Below are 19,389 nucleotides of genomic sequence, written 5' to 3' on the forward strand. Positions count from 1 at the left end.
AGAGTGCTATACAAATTTATAAAATTTCTGTAACTCACATTTAAAAAGTAATTTTTGAAAATTGTCTGTGTTAAATGTGAGAAATATGCTGTGCAACCTGAATTGCTGCTTCATTTACTCCTTCATATTTTAGCTTTTATATTTTCTTCTTTTACACACCTTGATCACTCCTGAAGGCAAAATAAATCTCTACTACATTACTGAAACATCAGTAGAGTTGATGGAGTTCAACACAGATTTTTAACTCTTCATTGGGTACGTCTTTCAGAAATGTAATGGTTAAGAAATATGAATTACAATTAGCACTGGATAAGGGTTTGGAGCCCATCATGGCAATGCTGATTACACTGTACACTCAGTTGCTCTCATACTGGCCCAACTAACTTAACACAATGTATTTAAGATTTAAGGGAATCTAGATACTCATTGTAAACCTACCCCTGAGATATCCATCCATCCATTCATTTTCCAACCCGCTGAATCCGAACACAGGGTCACGGGGGTCTGCTGGAGCCAATCCCGGCCAACACAGGGCACAAGGCAGGAACCAATCCTGGGCAGGGTGCCAACCCACCGCAGCCCCTGAGATATGTCCAAAAAGAAAAAAAGGACATAATACCCATAATGCATACATTTTGTGGCATCATTGACTGGGTAGATAATTCAACCTAGGCCCTGGAAGATTTGAGGTGGTGGTGCTAACCCCTAAGTCACCAACATGTGTGAGCTCTCTTTACTATGTACCAAAATATAGCTGTCACTTGTATTATAAGACAGTGGTTCTCAACCTGTGGGGCGGGCCCCCCTAGGAGGGCGCAAAGTAACAAATAGGGGGGCGCAAAGATGTGAAAAACAAGAATCAAAAGTATGAAAAAAACATCTGTTGAAACCAAAACAAATTAACTTAAACTACATTCTGATACTAGAACAATAAATATACAGTAGAGTTAGATAAATGTCGATAAAAGTTAAGTAGGTGTAATAAAATATGCATCTACTTTTCAAAAAAATGTTAGGGGGGACGCGATTAAAACTGTTATGAAAACTCGGGTCGCAAATACTTAATGGTTGAGAAATGCTGTTATAAGAGAAAAAAAAAAAACTAATTTGCATTTCCCTTTCCTACCAAGGGTTACAGGGCTTATAGATAGTGTGAACTTTGACATGGACACACACAGACGGACATCTTAAATTCACCACACACTGTTTATTTACAATATTTACACAAATAAGTCACGTGCACAAACCCCAGTGCCTCTTACACCGATTCCCCCAATGTCCAGGCCACACAGTCCTGTGCCTCTTTTCCTCCTGGCCGCCTCCAGTCCTCTCTCCAGCTCTGTCCACTTCCACCCGACTTCCACTAATGACTGGAGGGAGGTGGCCCCTTTTATAGGAACCTGGATGGGCTTCAGCTGCTTCCCCCTCATCTCCCCCCCCAATCTCCCGCGGACACACCCCCGTGTGGCGGAAGTGCCGGCTGTGCACCCGGAAGTCGTCCGGGTGTCCCCTGTCGTCTTCCCCCCGGCACTTCCTGGTGTGGCGGAAGTGCCAGGCTCCCGGGATAATAAGGCACTGGGTCGCCGCCTGGCGGTGGCCACGGGTCCCTACAGGGCTGGGCTTCCAAGCCCTTTACCCGAGGCCCCCAACATAACCAGGACGGATGCCCCCTTGTGGTCTGGAGGAGGCACAAGCCCTCCTCTCGTCCTCCTGGGCGTCCCGGCCGGGCTCCAGCCCCAGCCGGGGACCACAATAGATAGAGAGATATGAAAGGCACTATATTATAGATAGATACAGTAGTTTCACACATGCGCAAGTAGGAGTCAGCTAAAGGGGCTGAATAATGGCAATTCCATGTCCGATCGGGGGTGATTGAGTGCACCAACTGTCCTTCTCAATCCCTTGCACACCATTCTCTGAAAATCCCACAGGGTTCCAGCGCCTTTGATGATGTCACTTCCATTTTTCTGGCACCTCTGATGATGTCACTTTTCATTCCCGCCTCTGATGATGCCACTTCTGGTCCCGCCTCTGATGATGTTACTCCCACTTCTGGCCCCGATGACTTCACTCCCTACACTGGCCTTTAGCTGCCATTTTGTTTATATACTACAGTTCTGTTTTGGACTCAGTTGTGTGAACAACTCGTTATCTTCTAAAATACCTTTTTGCAGCCAAGGAATATTATGCGGGTGGCTGACCCAAATCTTTATGATGTCATTCTTGTGAAAACAGATAGATAGATAGATAGATAGATAGATAGATAGATAGATAGATAGATAGATAGATAGATAGATAGATAGATAGATAGATAGAGTTTATTTGTACCCAGGTGGAAATTTCACAAAGTCTGAGAATGGATTAGGCATATGAGATCCTCATAGACACATAGAATAAATATAGGAAAAAACTGAAATCTCTCAGTTTTGTAAGTTGCTGAAGCAAATCAGGGTCACAGGGCAGCAGTGCCTATTCTAGCAGTACTGGGCGTAGGGCAGACACCAACACCGGAAAGGGCATCAGTTTACCTCAGGACTACTCAAAGAGATCCACTCACTCATATGAGACCAATCTGGAGACACAGCTTCAATACACCAGCATGTGGTTGGTGTTGCAGTGCGAAAACCAGAGTACTCCGAGTAAAACCATGTAGACATGGGGCAAACATGCAAACTCAGTACTCTGGTCTTTAAGTTTCCATATGCTATAATCCACTGTGCTAATATGACAAAGACTCCAGTTCTGGAAGGAGAATAAAAAGAATGAAGGGATAAGAAGACATCTTCAGTGAAGTTTAGGGCTAGAAATCTTCACTCAGCTCCCAAAATGCCACTCACATTTTCTCTGATCTGTCACTATCTCTGTATACTGTTACAGGGTGCCCCCTGGCCCACTGATTCATTCATTCATTCTCAAAAGCCCTAAAGTCATTTCAGTGCTTTAGGGAGCAAGAGCCTTTTCTGACAGCACAGAGAACAAAGCAGAAGACAAACCCCAGGTAGGGAATCAGTGTCTAAAATACATATCTTTAGAAACCAGACAGCACTAAAACTTCAGGGTTTTAATTTTAATGTATGTACCTGTAGCTTACTGTACAAATGTAAAGAGAGCTGAATATATAAGAAAAAATGTAGAAAAGAATTTGTCATATACTATACTCTGTTTCTCTGGTTTGATACTTTGCTCCTTTGGCCATCCAGACACTTGAAAGTCTCACTCCATTTTTTATTTTCACTCATTTCTCTGACCCCTCAAATTTTCTGGATATATTGTAACACCTTTGAGCCACTAATCAGTCAATCTGTATTTTATATAGTGCCTAAAAAACTCTTAAAATCTTAAAAAGCCTTAACCCAGTTTCTTCATGTTGTGAAATGATGAGTCTCAACACACTTAAAGAAGGTTTGGGGCAGCCACCCGTATATTGTTCCTAGCTGCAAAAGGATCTTTGAGAGCACAATTGATGATGCTGGTTTGAGTTCGCAAAATGAACTGACTCAGTTTGGCAATATTGAGGATTTATAGTCCGTAACCCGGAAGTGACTTCAGTCTGGGAACCGGAACCGGAAGTGATGTTGAATCAGGCAGGTTTTCCTGTATTTGATCTGCAGGATTAACAGAAACAGGTTTAGAGCACCCCGCCAACCCCTGGTCCGGCAGGTAATCACCTCCACTTGGTCCATTCAGCTCACTCCTAGTTGCACGGGTGTGACAATGTGTAGTCAAGGATGTGGACATTGATTATGGCTCACGTGTCTAATAGCAGTTGCCTAACACATCTTTTTCTTCTGTTTTCAGGAAGAAGCCGTTATTCCTTAAACGTTTTGGCATCTTTTAATTTACACCTCCAGGTCACTCACAAAACTATTATTACACAGTACTAAATAAGTCTTTTACTACTAGAGGTGAACCTCAATCCATATGTAAACTGTTATGCTATGGCCAGAGTTTCATTGTCTTTTGAATATTTTTTAATACATTTTACTATTGGATATTTTTCTGTTTGTACTTTGTAGATTTTTATTTCTCAGTAAATACTGTTGTGTTAATTAATTTGTTTGTGGTGTATTTATTAGTTCTTGATACTATTTGCCTTGTGCACTATAGGCTGAATCCAGTGGTGGACAGGTCTCTCTAATGCTGCAGCTGAGGGACTACCCTCAGTTATAATTAAAGATCTCAGAAATCTCAATTCTCCATTGAGACATTAGCTAGCTTCTGCTTTTGTTTGTTCAGCACACCTTTCTTAGATTTTTTTATTGGTCAATATTGTTTTTGAAAGTGCTTATTTTTGGTTATTTGGATTATAGACTTTCAGCCTGTTTAAGGTTATGCTTCTGTTAAATGAAAAAAATGTATTTGTCATTTTTTTTTTTTTATTAAATTCACTTCTTGTTTAAGATCTTGAAACCCTTTTTTGAGTAACTTATTTAAATATAAAGAGGCCCTATTTTGTTTTTTGGGCCTTTAACAGTTTCCCAGTTCTTATTTTTAAGAAACATAAACTTGGTTTATTTCAGTCAGTTCAGACCATAAGGCTTTGGAGACCAAGCTTACTTTAGATTGTTTAAGGCCTACCATGTTTCTTTTAGGCCTCTTTGGAGCCTAGATGCCTAAATTTTTGGACGCACAATCTCCTCTTAATTTAGAGAGACCTGCAAATCATAACATACAGTAAATTAGCAGTAAATGTTGATAACAATGACTTGAATTTCCCACCTGGTAAAACAGCTTACACAAAAGTTATAGTTTCTCCTACCAGCAAAGCTGGGTGTTTGAATATACTTACTTCAGAGGTGTTCATCTAGTTCTTCCATTAGAAGAGTTCTGATAAAAAGGTATGGCAACAAAAAATGCACATTAATATTCCTCTCCAAATGCGGATAAAACTAATTTCTTGGTGATTAAGCAATGTTTTCCCAGTTGGGACATCCTCCTTTACATATTGTTAGCTGTGTAAGCCTGTGCTGTAAAAAGCCTGGGGACCTAGAAACTACTGAAATCGTCAGAAAATAAATTGAAATGTAGAGAGGCCAGGTCATTGAAAGGAAGTACTCTGGGCATCTCTCTCTCCTAGGAGGTTTTGATTTGCCGACGTGCTTGCCTTGCTTGTGTATTACTGGTGGGAGGAAAAGTAAAAGGGATACAGTTTTTCCAATGTTATCGGCTAAGCGACTTTGTCTTTCTCCTGAGGTTTCGCTTTGCTGATGTACTGGCCTCGGTTGTGTATCATCGGAGGCGGAGCCCTTGCCCCAACTCCACCTCTCACTTCCTGGCCAGACAGACACACACACACTTCCACGCATAGACGTTTATATATAAGATGGTCACTGAATTTGGAAGCTGAAAAAGCTTGAAGAAAATCAACAGTTTCCACTATTAATTTATATAGTACTAGCAAAATACCCGCGCTTCGCAGCTGCAAAGTACTGCTTTAAAATTTTTATTAAGAAGAAAATTAAACCTTTTTAAACTGAGGGAAAATATACCAATAATTATTTGTTAAGGATCTCTTTGTATACCACATTGTCAGTTCGGCCCTCCGGTTGTAACATGACCAAGCTGTGCGCTGAGCTTACTCTTGAGCATGCAACGTACAGTTGGCCATGTGAAAAGTAATCTTGTCTCAAATCTCACAGCTTGGATTGCTGCTGTCATAATCGGTTTGAGTTTCATGGTTTGTTTCAATTACGACAGTATTTGCAGGACTTGTGTTCAAGTGACATTCAGCAACTGTCAAGCGTTGTAAGCACACAACCGGTTGCATCGATAACTTTCCATCCAGCTTTTGAGAGTTTAAACATTCATAAACATCAAAGTGTCCACTACTGAAATCGTCACCTGTGAATCTAAGATGTTTAAGAGGCATTGGCGGTTCTCCAAAGGTGTAAGGTTTTCGGTACACTTGAAAGCGACAACCGAACAATTCAGCGGCAGCCATCAACTCACATGCAGAACCATAGGAGAAGGGCTTAAGCATTGCTCCTGTGTAGTATAATTATCTCCTGTACCGTCATCAGACCACACCTTGAACCTGTCCCAGTCATTCAATGCATAAGACACAATGTTCCTCCGGATATCAAGAGTGAACCTGATATGGCCGTGCAATATTGTAACACAGAGAATGGAAAAGGCAGGCGGCATCTCTGGGCATGGAAACCACTCGGTAAGTGACAGTTCTTTGATAGATGGTGACCACCTCGATAGACATGTTAATGGGGGTATGGTTGGAACGATAAAGGAAATGGGTACCTAAACAATGTAAAGTAAGTCTAAAATACCTACACAATAACTATATTCATAATAAACGAACAATAAAACAGTGGAGAAGCCGTGGATTAAATTAAAAGGCAGCAGTTTTTAGCAGGGAGACGTGAATCCCATGGCAAAGCAAGGAAGGGAATGAAGAGACCGGAGCAACGGACGGCCTAATATAGGCAGGCAGCCAACAACGTGGGAAGCGTTGGGATGGGGCACCCAACGCCACCTCACACGGAGACTGAGCTGGAGGCTATGGACGTATATATGTACATAAGTAGGATTCAGTTAGCATTGGGAACCCGTGTACCAAATGTCTTGAAGATGGGCCCATAACTAACAAAGACCGTTGGAAAGTTCAATATGGCAACCAACAGTGGCGTCATACCACCGAAATAAGTATGTACATCGGTTTCGGTTAGTGCAGGGAAGCTACCTACCAAATTTCATGAAGATGGGGCCATAAATAAGAAAGTTCAACATGGTGGACGTTGTTGACCATTTTGACCGTTACACGTAGAATTTCAAAAGTAAACCTGCTTAACTTTTGTAACTAAGCTGTAAGGAATGAGCCTGCCAAATTTCAGCCTTCTACCTACACGGGAAGGTGGAGAATTAGTGACGTTGGAAAGTTCAATATAGCGGCCGACAGTAGTGTCATACCATCGAAATAAGTACGTACATCAGTTTCAGTTAGCGCAGGGAAGCCACCTACCAAATTTCGTGAAGATGGGGCTATAAATAAGAAAGTTCAACATGGCGGACGTTGTCGACTGTTATCGACCGTTATGACTGTTACGTGTAGAATGTCGAAATTAAACCTGCTTAACTTTTGTAAGTAAGCTGTAAGGAATGAGCCTGCTAAATTTCAGCCTTCTACCTAAACGGGAAGTTGGAGAATTAGTGATGAGTCAGTGAGTCAGTGAGTGAGTGAGTGAGTGAGTGAGTCAGTGAGGGCTTTGCCTTTTATTAGTATAGATGACATACTACAATACCCATAAGCTCCCTCTGCAGCCCACAATTCCCTGCTTAAAGACAAAGACAAAGACAATAAGGCTCTCTCAGTATTTTAGAGTGAGACAGATCTCTAGGAAAGAACTTAACTGAATATGAGAAAAAAACTCACATATGGCATCAGTACAACTGAATCATTGTCATAAACAATAAAAAAGAAAGGAATTGTCAGGGACAGTATGAGGCTATGCCAAAAATGGAATGCCACAAAATAGCAACCAAAACTAACAGAGCATTTGCCCCTAACCAAGCTGAAGCACACATGAGAAAGATCTTTTAAATATGTTTCCAAAAAGCTTGAATGCTGAATATTATGTAATACCATTTTAAATAGGTAGGTTGTAACATAAATATATCAGGTGACCACCATATCTCATGAATGGCAACAGGTTGCATTGCTATAAATAACATGAAAAACAAGCATGGCATTAATGGCCATCTTCACTCAAAACACATACAAAATGGTGCCAAGATGATGCCACAAAATAATCAGATTTTTTTGGTAAACATTTTTAAAAACTAAACCATTAATTTAAGAATTTATCAAAAATAATGCAAATGGACCCAAAAACTTAGTTAAGGGTTAAAGTAGCAAGCTGGGTTAAAGTACCAAACAAAATGACAGTACAAGACATCAGATAAATAATAAGAAGTAATAACAACAAAAATAAATATTAGGGTGGCATGTTGGCACAGTGGTAGTGCTGCTGCCTTGCAGTAAGTAGATCAGTTTTCACGTCACTGGTTCTCCCTGTGTGGAATTTGCATGTTCTCTTCGATTCTATGTGGGTTTCCTCTCACAGTCCAAAGACATACAGATTAGATACTGTGGTGATGTTAAACTGGCCCTACTGTGTGTGTGTGGAGTGTGCATACATGTGTTCACCCTGTGATGGACTGGTGCCCTGTCCAGGGATTGTTCCTGCCGAGCTCCCTATGCCTATTGGGATAGACTCCAGCCACCAGTGACCCTACTTAGGATTAAGCGGGCTTACAAAATGGTATGGTAAAAAAAATAATTAAAATTTATATTAAAAAAAGGATAACAGATGATGTGTTCCTATTAATGATAACATCATTGTCATACCAGTAGAATTAAAAACAGACAACAAAACAACAATGAACGATCAATAATCCATCCTCTGCGGTAAAAACTTGGCTGGTATCCCAGACCTAAGGCAGTGTCTGAATGACTGATTACTTTATAATAATCAAGAGATGCAAACTTTCATACAGTGAGCGAGAACTGGTGTTTAAATCTGCAAAACCTTAGATTTAAATACACTACTTTAGCCATAAGGCCATACATCCTCCTTTCATCTGGTTTCCCAAATTTATACTTATTTTCATTTTTATTCCTTCAGCATTTTCCAGATTAAATGAGGTGATTATATACCTGTGTCTACATATGGCTTTACAATTGGTACTTGAAATCTGATTTGATGTTTTTGTTAGTCTTGGAAGTCTTTTGCATTCTGCCATTAGAAATACACTTAAATAGTGCTAATTATGTCAATGTTATTCCCACTGAGGTTATGTTATCTTTCAGAAACTGGGAACAAGATAAAGACTACATCAGGGAAGCTACATTATGTTTTCTATAAAATAAAATACAGTTATGTGCTTTTATAAATCTGCTTCTTATTATTGCACTAGAGAGTGGCAAGATTCTGCATGTTGCTTGGACGTGTCAGTAAGAATTTCACTATAACTGTGATAATCCAACTACTGCTGTTAGCTACTACCACTAGTGGTGCTTTCTGGTGGCCATCATTGTTGATACACTTTCATCCAAACAATAATTTGAAAAGTGCTTGCCATTTTTAGTATATTTGAGAATGAATGGTGTTTCCTTGATTTTAAATATTGCATTCACTCATCCTGTCAGAACAGAATGCTTCATTTATCTATCCATCCATTCTGAGTAACCATGCATTATTTATATTGCCCTATAATATTCCTAGTGCTTAGGTAAGGTATTTAATCCACAAGAAAATATGTTATTGGCTTATATACAGTATTTACTTGTGTGAAATCTAGGAATTGTTGCATACAATGATGCTGATATTTGGCCCTGTGTAGAAGTGTAGGTAATACACATGAGTACAGTCTGCAAAGGATTGGTACCCCAGCAGGATCTGTCTCACCTTACAGTAAACACTGCCTGGTCCTTGTCTGGCTGAAATAAACAAGTAGGCACAAATGATGGATGAATATAATATTGTTCAGGTGGATTAGTGCCCCATCAAGGCTTGATTCCTGCCTTGTAGTTTTTTTGGTTTCCATTTAGGATCTGGAACTCTGAAAGCTAAGTGATGCAGTGAGTAGCTTTCAAAATGGAAGGATGAAATACAACAAGATGGCCAGAGGCAAGGCTTATTGCATCCAATTCTTCTAGCTCATAGCGTATCAGAAAGAGCCACAGTGTATGGCATCTCCGGTATGTTTAGGCTCTAATGTGTGGCTAATTTGTTTAATTAAGTGTAGTGTGCTATTTAGGATTTTGCTCCTTTCGCAGACTTAGTTGTTCTTGAAGCTCAGCTAGAGCTATGAAGTAATGCGACACCCGCTACATAATTCATGTAAGGCTTCAGCTGGCAGCAAGGGTCTGCCTGTGGCTATGACACTGAAAAACACTTCTCGACGCGACATAAGGCTATCCTTGATTTATGTGCGTGTGTCTAATTTCAGTGAGACACAAGATTAGAGTATAGCGTAATAAGGATTCTGACGAACTGGTAATCCTTCAGAGTTTAACATGGCAGACATTGACCTAAAATGAAACCAATTCTATACCATTCTTAAATGGTCCAGTCATCTAAGAGAATGGTATTCATTATGAAACATTAACCTAAACTGCACCTCTATGGGTTATCTGAGGCATCTAGAGAAAAACGTGGCACTTCGATACAGGTCCGGGACATCCTGAGGTGAGGATCAATACCAGGACTCTGGTGCCTAGCAGCCAAAACCCCATGCAGGGACCCTCAGATCAGTATTAATAACCACACTATAATGACTTCACAATTCAGAAAGCAGAGCCATATGCCTAATAAGAAACAACCATCTGTGCAGTACGATCCTGAAGTATGAAGGAAAAGAAAATGCTGTTTAAGGCTTTGTCTGAGCTACATACGTAGGGCCTGATAAGAACTTCCTCCGTTGATCCAACATCAGCCACTGGCAAGGTTCTTTTTAGTTTACTTGGCAGCCTCAATAGCAGTCATCCTGCTGGTTAATCAAAAGCCAACATGTTTTTGACTTTTGGCAAAACCTAAGAGGGCAAGTTCAAACTGAATGTTTACAGCTTACTTGTATTTTGTTGCCTCATTTATTTGAGAAACTATCCAACCATTTTTAAAACCCATTTAATCCAAATCACAGTTGTGGAAAGGAAAGGCCTATTGCTACAGCCCTGGGCAAAACCTAAGAATCAAGCCAGGTTAAGTGAAACTAGAACTGTATAATATAAAAAAATATTTAAAAAACACCTTCTTGATTTGATAAAGGAGACTTTTTGAAAAAATAAAATGCTGTCCAGGGAGAGGAGGAGTTAGGATTATTATCAGGATTATCAGGAACTGGGCCTAAAGTATGTGATGTGCCACTCTCTTTGCCCTTTGTGGGCATTCCTGGAATGGCATATTGATGAAAGCTATGAAGATAAAGAGCCAAATGCGGACTTTGAAACCTCGCCAAGAGAGTGTCTGACATTTATCTAAGTAGTAGGAAGGACAAGAGGGAAACACAGAGAGAATTACTCCAGACACCTAAGGGGAGTTTATTAGGGAAACATTTCTGAAAGTCACAAAACCAGGAATGAAGAGTTAGATCTACACAGAAAAAACTAAGGATGCAAGGCTGTGTTCTGTAACTCCTGGAAAACAATGCAAGATTCAGTCCAAGTTGGTGAGAAACATTCATTCAAGACAGAGGAATAAAATGATTTCATAACACAAAAGAGGACTGTCAACCTAATGATCTCACCAGCATACTACTTTGTGGATGTGGCCTACACTGTACTTCATTGTTTTGGCCCACCCAGAGATACAGTAAGTGAGACCAAAACTGAGCTGAGGTCAGAAACGTTTTCCTAGGGTTAGTGGTGAGCATTTTTTTGCCCTACCTTTTGCTTGGCAGCCACACCACAAGTGGAGTATAATGTATATACAATCACAGGGACACTGCAGTTGTATTGGAGCAGCATTATCATTCACAGAATTGGACTCCCTTTGCAATTTATTAATTCCTATGCCAGGATTATGAGACACAAGGCTGGAACTAACCCTGGACAGGGTGTGAATCCAATGTACTGCAGACTCACCCCACAGGTCTACCAGTGTTTGACTTTGAGATGGGACAGGAAACTGAGGGAAACTTAGATGGACACAACATTTGAATGCGTACTGGAAAGGAGATTGTAAATTCAAGTAAAAATAATATAGTGTAAATCAGTTATTAAATAAGCCACCCATTTTCTACAAATGGGTGAGATGGCAGTTCACAGGACACACACCCCACACTCAGTTACAATGGATACATTTTACTGGTGCCTATCAACCTGGCACCATGTAACGTGCGTCTACATAAACTGGACACCCCATAGAGAAGGGTGTACCAGGGTCCAAGCTATGATGTTTCAACGCTGTCACTGTTGTACCTAATTTTAAAAATAACCAGGCAGTATAGTGTACTGCCTACAACATTAGGATTTAACTTACAAGTTTTCCAGTTTGAAACCAACCTTGGAATCACTTTCTACCACTAAACTACAGTATCTGTGCTCTGACTGTAAAAAGCATATGTAAACAGTTAATGAAAAGTGATCTTGTAAGTTGTCTTCAGCTAAATAATAACAACAACAGAATAATTATCAATCCCACTTAATCCAGTATTTGAGGGCAGGGTGCAAGTGCCTATGCCAGCAGCACTGCATTCAAGGCAGGAAGCAAACATGCACATGATCATCACAGGACCCAAACAGAGTATCCAACTAACCTATGTCTTTGTAGATGAGGGAGGAAAACCTATGCAAGTAAGGGGAGAACATGCAAACACAGCATGGATGCATTAAAAATCATATATTTCCAAATTAAATGTCAGCATTTATGATAGAATTAAACAAAAGCAGAAATATGATATACATTAGCAGTCTGAGCAGCGGCTATGCAGTTTAATGAATCATAAATTATTAACTTGCATAAGAAGAAAATTAAAAAACAAACAAACATGGTTTTCAGCATTTGATTTTCTCCAGTTTCAGATGTTTAAACATGCAGCTGGGTGAATGGAAATTGGTGAAATAATTAGTTTTCTTCGTCCCCTTCAAGACAGGCAGTCACTATGTCTGATGAAGTGACATTTCCTGTTGATATAATATAGTAAATCAAAGTCCTTTACAAAATATTTCGACAGATACCTTTATAAGATTATTCTTTATGGCTAGGTAGATGTTGCCTAATATAATAGTAATGGGGCAAATGCTCAAAGTAAAATTGATTAGAACACAAAACCTTGTACCATCAGGTCTCCCATAGTTCTAAAGGACTATGTTCCAATCCCAGTTCAGCCATTGTCTACTTTCAGTATCCACATTCTCCCAGTTTCTCCCAAGAGAAAAACCTTCACTGTATTATTAAATGTAAGAAGATATTAAGGTTGCAGCTTCTTTGGCTTTAGCAGTTAAGAAATCACACAGAATGCAGTAAAATTACATGTGCTTTTTCACTCATTAAACCTGACTGCCTAAAGATATTCATTAAATATTAGCATGAAATAGATAGATAGATAATTTTTCTTTTAACTAATTAATTTATAAGCTGTCTGAATAATGTATTTTAAAATAGGATCTCCTGTCTGAATGCAGTTTTGGCATGCAGTCAGAGCTACTGTACAGAACTGGCTCTGCACATATGATACAGTAATCTTAGAAAGTACTAAAGAGAAATAGTGATCATAAGTTTACAGTGCCATAAATAAAATATAACTTGGCAGCTTTTACTATTACACAAGAATGTCTGTCCTAGGTGGCAAAGCCCAGCACAAGTGTATTTTTTAGCAGCAATAAATAACTCATACATGGCATTTATACAAAAAAAAAATGTAGAAGTCTATTCTTGATGAATTGCCAATAAAGATTTAAGATGATCCTATCATCTGACATTCTGCTGACTCCTTTCTGGAGTAAGGAAAAAAACTCTTGACGCTAGAGCTACAGTATGTATTATTTTTCCTCATGATTCTGGAAAGGGGATTCTTTCTTCAATATGTAAAGAACCCTGAATGAACTCATGTCACTTTACTTTCTGTTTGATTATGAAAGTTTATAGATGATCTTTAACTTTCCTTGAGGTGTTTTTAAATGATATTTATTTTTCTGGATACTTGTGTCAGTGAGTCCATTGCATGATTTAATTATTTTACCAATATTCTTTCTGCTTACAGTAAAGTCATGATCATCACTCTGGATGTGTACAATGCATCAGTGAATCACCGCCTGTTTCACTTGCAGAGGTCACCAGCTAACATCCTTTAAACGAGACAAACAACAAAAAAAATTGAATTGTTGAGTCTGTATGCTATATTTTCTTATCTTATAATGAGGACAGGTGATAATGTTGTTGCTTAAATTACTAAAGCCACACTCCTGTCCTTTTTACGTTGCTATTTTGGGTCTTCTTTTACAAACTAAACTGAGAGTTTTGCATTGGTACTTTTGTGAAATTATGTACACTTTTTACTCTTCCTTGCTTCTTCATTTTTCTTGTATTAGTTCACTCTTTCACTTGCTGCCCACACAATCAACTACTGTAGCTGCTTGTGCCAGTATTTCCAAGTTTGAAGAATTAGAACTAATGACAGTAGTGCAATATGCATAAGTGAAGTGAAGCATGTGAGGCTTTAATGCACTTAGTTGTTCATCTGCCTTCCAATAACTTTCAGTGACCTGAAACATTACCAGTGAGGCCATTCATTAACAGCCTGCTGTACTTATTGCTCTGGAAAATGTCCAGAAATCATTACCTTCCTTCACTGTTACACCCATACCATAATTTGTGCAGCAACCTCCTGCAAAACAGTTTCCTACTCAAGTGCCACATAATAGGAAACTTTAATCATAAGACTTTTTAGCAAATTCATTTAGAAGCAATCATAGACTTTTTTTCTTCTTTTCAAAGTAACATTTAAATCAGGGAGCAGGACAGAGCACCAGTGGTCAGAACTGCTGCCTCATGGCTCCAAGAACTTGGATGTGATATTCTGCCCGAGTATTCTCCTTCTGTCTGAATCAAATGCATTGTGGTTGCCCACAGCTGCTACACTTCCTTGGACTGTGACATTGATTGGATTGACTGTGATAAACCAAGGTTGGACTGGTGCATCCACTCAAACTGATGTCTCTTTTGCTCACCCTTAACATCTGCTTAACAAGGGGAGACATCCCCTGAAGAGCGCCATCATCCTTCAATCTAGCTCAAGTTCCTTTGGCATTCGGCATGGAACCTCTCAAGTCCTGATGCCTTCTCCTGTCACGATCCCTCTGAGAGTCGCTCAGTCGCTGGTCACTCCTGCTCCTTGGGCAATCAATAGGAGCAACCCCGCCCCAGTAGTACCGTCCACTTTGTGGCCACTTCCCTCCACTGTATAGTGTCAGAGACGGCTGGAGAGGCGACCTGGCCGGGACCCCCAGGAGGACCAGAGGAGGGCTTGTGCCTTCCCCGGACCATGTGGGGGTGACCACCCTGGTTGCTTTGGGGACCATGGGTGGGAAGCTTGGAAGCTCAACCCTGTAGGGGCCCATGGTTGCCACCAGGGGGCACCTCACTGCCTTCGGAGCCCTGGACCTCAGCACTTCCGCCACACCTGAAGGTGCTAGGGGGAAGAAGACTGGGGACACCTGGAGTGGTTCCAGGTGCACAGCCGGCACTTCCGCCCACAGGGGAGTGTCCGTGGAGGAGTGTCGGGAAGTACCTGGAGCCCATCCGGGCTTGTATAAAAGGGGCCGCCTCCCTTCATTCAAGGCTGGAGTCGGGTGAGGAGAGGACGAAGCAGGAGAAGAGAGAGTAGAGGCGGCCCGAAGAAAGAGAAAGGCAGAGTGTGTGAGAGGCCTGGACTTTGGGGAAGTCTTGGGGTTTGTGTGCACTTACTAGGACTGTGTAAATATTGCTGTAAATAAACGTGTGATGGTGTTTTACAACATGTCTGCCTGTCTGTGTCTGGGGCTTAGTCCACAATCCCATCTGTCTTCTTATATTTCTTCCCTTCTTTCCCTTTAACTTTCAGACTCTTTCCATGTTTCGTTTTTCTTCTATGTTTTCTCTCATTTTTTTTATACTCAGGCTCTTTTTATACTCAAGTGTGCATAGGCACCTTAATTACAATTCCCAGAATGCTAATGAGGAAACCGACTAAATTGCATGCAATTGCACGTACATGCCCATCTTGCCAATCACTCCATCAACACCACAGGGTCACTCTGCAACACTACCACACACACTTACAACCCATCCTGAGCCGGAGGGCATGGTTTTTAATAAAAATACACACATTGCCACAAACGCTTTATCATACTTCATCACATGCATGTTAAGTAAGATGATCACATCAAACTGGCCTATTATGACTGTGGGTAAATGTGCATGAATTTGCACTGTGGTGGAATGGCATCCTGCTCTGAGATGGTTACTGATTTGCACCAATGCTGTTAGGATAGACTCTAGCTCCCAATGACTCTTTAGGGAAAAAAGAAGATTAGGAAATTGATGGATGGATAAAAGGCTTACATAAGTACATCTATTGCTACATCTTTTTTAATGGTATGACAGACAGCCACTCTGTAGACTCCCTTTCTAAAAACCCTTTTGTTTACATAAGCAATTCATGAGCATTTTTACTGCAACTGGCATTTTAATAATGCACCAGTCTTCAGTAATATTTCCTGTGCGCCAGACCAAATAACTGAAAACACTGCAAAGGATGTAATTGGTACAAATACTATGCCAGTAATAATAACCTCTCTGGACTATTTCTTACGCTATCAGTTGCACTTGCATTTTACTTTTTATTTTGCCTTTCTACAAACACCATCCATCCATCCATCTTAAAACCCAAATAAGCCAATTATTAGGTTTTAAAGGCAGTAGAAGCTTACCCTTGCAGCAGGATGGAGTGTTAGGTTTTGTACAAAGTGACATTTATAATTTTTAGCCTGTTAGTTATGCTTTCTGGGAGTCTGAATTGCCCTTTAAAACTGGCTGCTGTATTTATTTTCTTCTGCATAATTACTACCTTCAGATCAATGAGCAAAACTAATAAATAATAATTAAATTCTTAATTGTTTCCAACCATCCATGAATTTTCTGATTTCCAATGTAGCTTTTATTACCTCATCTCCTCTTCTAAAACCACTTTTCCCAGTTTGGGTTGTAGTGGCAGCAGGGTAAGCAGGTCAGCCCAAAATGTTCTGTCTCTAGCTACTGATTTCAGCTCCTTCTTGGGAATTCCCAGGTATTCTAGACTTTTATTATTTGATTAGAAAACAAACAAGGTATAGGAGAGAAGTTATCTGTTGGTCACTGGGGTAATATTCATTTAAAAAGTCAGAATCCAAATTACAAGTTATTATCAAAGGAGTTGCTAGATTATTGTTACACAAATACTATTAGACTAGAAATGTTTAGTTTATGCAGAGATACTTGGTGTCCCTGAGCGTGTAAGGGTTTTTTCCCAGGTACATCCTGAAAATGTCTATATTAGGCTGATTGGCTACTCTAAACTCATCTGTTTTGAGTAGGATACCCAACAACCCAGAAATCAGTATTTGGCAGTTTCTTAAAAGGGTGGATTAATACTCAGGTACTGTTGTCAACATCATTGGTTTTGGAAAGAACCTCTTGCTCTGGAAATTAAAATTCACATTCATTTAAAAGAACCGTCAAAATTATGTTTTAGAAAAACCGACTGAAGAGTCTACATTGGTTGACAAATAAGAAAAATTAAAGGCCAGATGTACAACATTTTGTACTGTAGGTACAACAAAAGGATTGCAGTTTGTAGCTATATCATATCATTTGCTACTCTCCGATTCCAGTCCTTGGAATTCCACTGTTTCCACTGCACTGACGTCATATCTTAAAAGCACATGGGGAGGCTGTACTTAATCTAAATAAGCTTACTAAAAAGAAAGCTGGATACTTTCTATGAACATGTTACAAATCTCTGTCATAAATTTTCTGTTTGAGAAGGAGAAGTAAGCAGGTGACTCTTAAATATTTTGACGATAGTACAAGAGATTTGTTCTTCCTATAGTTACTGCAAAGCAAATGTCAATATTTCAACATTAACAAGACTAAAAAAATAGACCATCATGTGTAGTCCTGAAAGAGCACCTGTAAATATATATCATTGCAAAAACTCCAACTTAATGGAGTTAGTTGGAGTATTAATGTACTCCTCCCTAGATTCCATGAATCCCTAATTAAATCTTTTTTTTTCTTCTGAAACCATCAGGCAACCAATATTGGAATATGTGCATATGAAACAGCTGTCATAGATGCCCAGGGACTTTGCCCCGCCGGGACGTCGGAAGAAGCAGTGGACCAGAAATGGGACAATATTTTCCCTGGATTGCAGGTGGGTGGCCGCCCTTGAGTGAGAAGATGGAGTCACTGCCAGGGGGCGCCTGGATGTGGTTGGAACCTTGGATGGCAGCACTTCCGCTACACCAGAGAAACAGTAAGAGAGAGAGAGACTGAGACTGTTGATATTGTGGTACTGTGTACTTAATAAAAGTGTGAATTTTGGACATTCTGGTGTCTGTTTGTTTGTCTGTGTCGGGGGCATACTTTTCACACAGCCATTGATGTGGAAAATAAAATAAAATATGTTCACCCTCACTGAGAACAATTCATCATCATCAACATGCAGAAGATAAACAGCTATAAAAAGAAAATAAGGAAAACATAAGAACTTCTGGTGTCTCAGAATGTTAAGCGCAGGGTGACTGCAGACCAGCTGGGAGGTCCGGGGCAATCGCACTTGGGCACGGTATAGAACAAACATGCCTACTGTGAGCACACTCTAAATGACAAGTGTTATCGCAAGTTGTTCAAAGGGGTGGTGTTGGGGTTAAAGTAACACTTCTGACCATTTACCTGGTTGTCCTATTTTACCCCAATGGCAGAAATGAAAATTGAATCAAAAATAATGCAACCATCCCAGTCACCATCATGCACCCTTAAATAAGATTACTTACCAATCTCTTGTGCTTGGAACAGGTTTAGAATTTTATCCTTTTTTATTGATATTTGGAATGAAACCATTAGCAAGAAATTCAATGAAAATGTCAACATCAATGGTATCATTCTCTTCCACCTAAGCCTATCACCATCTGTACACAAGATCATCTAAACGCCTTAGGTATAATACAATTGTGATACCCAAAACAGAACCACAGGCCCATTAACAGCATACATAATTTTTATTTGTTAGGTTTGCATGGTTATGTGTGTATGTCACCCCTTTTTCTTATTTCAAACAGATAGAGTTGTTGAAGAAAGAAACTGAAAAGATCTTCATAAGCCAAGAAAAACAAGAGTATACTATAGTAGATACTAACATCAAATGAATACCATATTCTACGTATAGACTAGGTAAAGTAGAAAATACAGCATGATGTTCTGTCTCGCTTCATCGTACAACAAATGTTCTAAAACTTTTGCACAAGGACTTTCACAAGTGAACATGGGGCCTAAAGGTTACTTATTAGCTGGAATGGTGATCCTGTTAACTTAAAATTAAATTAAAATTAAACTAAAGTACCAAAATTAAGACTACCAGTCACAAGCACAACTAGCTGCTCTCCAAAGGGTGCTTTGTCAATTAAAATCCAGATATATTTGCATTTTATTTATTTTTTTTCCATAATTTTTCACAGGTTTTGCTTTTGGTAACCAAATAGTTGACAGAGGGCCATAAAAATTTTTAAATTAAAAGAGCTTTGTTAGGCACTCAGTATTGATCTTTGTATTTTTTAGTACACTAAGTCTATAAATCTGGTACCCAAACTGTGAATGCAGTAGAATCAGTACTGAAAGAAAGGCAATGTTGAAGACATGA

General features: G+C 39.7%; 1 long non-coding RNA gene across 1 annotated transcript in view; it reads left to right on the forward strand.

Annotated features, from left to right (window-relative positions):
• LOC120516885 overlaps positions 1–18,057 on the forward strand; it is a 60,552-nt gene extending 42,495 nt beyond the window's left edge. The window contains exon 3 of the long non-coding RNA XR_005630936.1: positions 17,782–18,057. This is a non-coding gene — a long non-coding RNA (uncharacterized LOC120516885). The remainder of the gene's footprint in view (positions 1–17,781) is intronic.
• The last annotated feature ends 1,332 nt before the right edge of the window (positions 18,058–19,389 follow it).

The sequence above is a fragment of the Polypterus senegalus genome, chromosome 16, assembly GCF_016835505.1.
Source record: "Polypterus senegalus isolate Bchr_013 chromosome 16, ASM1683550v1, whole genome shotgun sequence".
Taxonomy (NCBI): domain Eukaryota; kingdom Metazoa; phylum Chordata; class Cladistia; order Polypteriformes; family Polypteridae; genus Polypterus; species Polypterus senegalus.